The sequence below is a fragment of the Tasmannia lanceolata genome, unplaced genomic scaffold (assembly GCF_043159265.1).
Source record: "Tasmannia lanceolata isolate RefF3 unplaced genomic scaffold, GAP_Taslan_0.1 ptg000347l, whole genome shotgun sequence".
In the NCBI taxonomy this organism is placed as follows: Eukaryota; Viridiplantae; Streptophyta; class Magnoliopsida; order Canellales; family Winteraceae; genus Tasmannia; species Tasmannia lanceolata.
The window spans coordinates 8538-10996 of NW_027519022.1; the positions used below are offsets into that span (position 1 = coordinate 8538).

At 35.5% G+C, this 2459-nt stretch overlaps 2 non-coding genes across 2 annotated transcripts; both read left to right on the plus strand.

Moving 5' to 3' along the window:
• The first annotated feature begins 1941 nt into the window (after positions 1–1941).
• TRNAP-UGG (transfer RNA proline (anticodon UGG)) lies at positions 1942–2015 on the plus strand. The gene has a single exon. It is a non-coding gene; the product is annotated as a tRNA-Pro (tRNA).
• Positions 2016–2180: 165 nt separating this feature from the next.
• TRNAW-CCA (transfer RNA tryptophan (anticodon CCA)) lies at positions 2181–2254 on the plus strand. Its single transcript has one exon. It is a non-coding gene; the product is annotated as a tRNA-Trp (tRNA).
• The last annotated feature ends 205 nt before the right edge of the window (positions 2255–2459 follow it).

The window sequence follows — 2459 nt, forward strand, 5'->3', positions numbered from 1 at the left end:
GGCAGTTGCTTCTTAATCGTAAAATACTTGCACAAATAGCTATATCAAATAGGAATTGCATTTACATGATTTCAAATGAGATTATCAAATAAGGCGACTGGAACGAATTCACCGAAATGATTTAAACGGAGTTCCCCGGAGAATGAACTCCGGGAAGGTAGAGTAGAAATGAATATGATAAATATTAGAAATGAACGAACACTTTTCAATAAAAAAAAATATTTTTTCTTCCCCATTCATTCTTTTTTTTTTTTTCTTACGACGCGACAATCAAGTATCTCGGCTTTTTCGAACAAAACCTCAATCTGAGTTTGAATTCCAATTAGAGTTTTGATTCAATTGAGAAGTAGGCCTATTTATTTCTGGTTTTAGGACCAGCAGTTCTAGGGGTCGACTCGGTTCTTTCAAATTGTTTCTCATTATTAAGAAAAGGTAACGAAGATAAAATACGAGCTTGTTTTATAGCAATAGTAATTAATCGTTGTTGTTTCAAGGTCAATCTATTCACTCGTCTAGATAATATTTTTCCTTGTTCACTAATAAATCGACTAATTAAACTCATATTTCTATAATCAATTCGATCCCCCGATCCAATTGGGGGCAAACGCCTACGAAAAGATCGCTTGGATTTACGAAAGGGTCGCTTGGATTTATCCATGATTTATTCCTTATCTCTAAAATCTTATTTCTTCATTCATTTCGGTTTCGGATCCGACCGAAATAGTAATAGTACTTGATTTGTTTATATTTTATATATCTATCTATATGTAATTTTGTCCTGTTCCTTGGAAGGGTGGAACAGACATTCTATTCTGTTCGATCTATTTCTTTATCTCCCCATGAATCGTATGCTTGTAACAATAAGGACAGAATTTTCTCAAGTCCAATCGACTAGGCGTATTGTGTCGATTCTTTTGAGTAATATATCTGGAAATGCCCCGCGATTCCTTATTTAAATCATTTCGGACACAACTGGTACATTCCAAAATAACTCTTATTCTGACATCTTTACCCTTGGCCATGAACCTCCTTTGGATTTTGGATTCCCTCCACTCTTCTATTTTCGATCTGAATCGAAGAATACGAAAAGAAGGAAAAATAAATAGAAGTTGCTAACTGATAACTCGAAATCCAATTATGAAAGATTTCGCTGCAATCAATAGAGTAATAATAAGTAATACAATTATTTCTAACTATCCATTATTTCTAATCCCAGTCAGTATTTCATTTACTATCTTGTATGCTCTTGAACAGCCTGTCCTAGACCCACATTTCTATTTCTGTTCTCTCCTCTATTAATTCTATGCTGAGCCCGAGTTTCGCTGAGGTTTAATCCACTTTTCTTTCTCTTTCCTTCCTAAACAACTTAAAAAAAAAATTCAAAAGGGTGGATTAGTCACAGAGAATTTGTTGTATCTCTAATCTTCTTCACCCCTTCCCATGTCAATAACTAGAATGAAAAAAAGGGGAATGTCAACGCATCTGGGAATAAACGATTGATCTCTATCAATAGACCTGCTAAAGACCCGAACCATAGCGTAGTTAGCACAGGTGCCACGGAGAGATATGTTTTTATATCTCGCATTGAAAATCCTCCTTCTTTATTGGAATACATATATGATCAGATGTATCTGTAGCTAAAGATCACTTGTATTTGTACACGAAATCCCTAATCCCGAACTAAAATGAAAATGAATATGTACAATAATCCGGTGGATTAGATCTACTTGTCCCTAAAACAGAAAAAGATGACCCTTTCTTACTGAGCATTACCGATAAATATTCATTTTTTTATACGTTAGGTTTCATATGTATATAATTCTTTGATTATATGAAATCAAAAAGAAGAAATGGCAAGAGAAATTGTCTCTAGATATTAGGAAATAACGATGTGGAAAACAAGACAAGGATTCCCTACAATGAAACTGTACAACAATTGAAAGGGATGTAGCGCAGCTTGGTAGCGCGTTTGTTTTGGGTACAAAATGTCACGGGTTCAAATCCTGTCATCCCTACCTATTACTTCTCCTATGGGCAGTAACGAGGGATCAGTTGAGATCGATTCAAATTGGACTGGACTGGACATAATTTTGCATTTTATGATACTACATGCATGCAAGGTGTATTGGGGGTACAAAAAGAATCCCTTTCTTTACAGTTGTATCTCCTGTCATAAGAAAGCGCTCTTAGTTCAGTTCGGTAGAACGTGGGTCTCCAAAACCCGATGTCGTAGGTTCAAATCCTACAGAGCGTGATTCTGTTTTTGTAATGTTGAATCACAATAAAATAACTTTACTAACTTGAACTGCAACCTGAATTTGACCTCCTGCAGCTTAAGAAGGAGGTCAATCAAAAAAGAGATGTTACTCAATCAAAGGTCCAACTGATCTCCGCGTCTGTATTGTAAATATGCAGTTACGAATAATCCGGCCAAAGTAATAGGAATTAGACCTAAGACG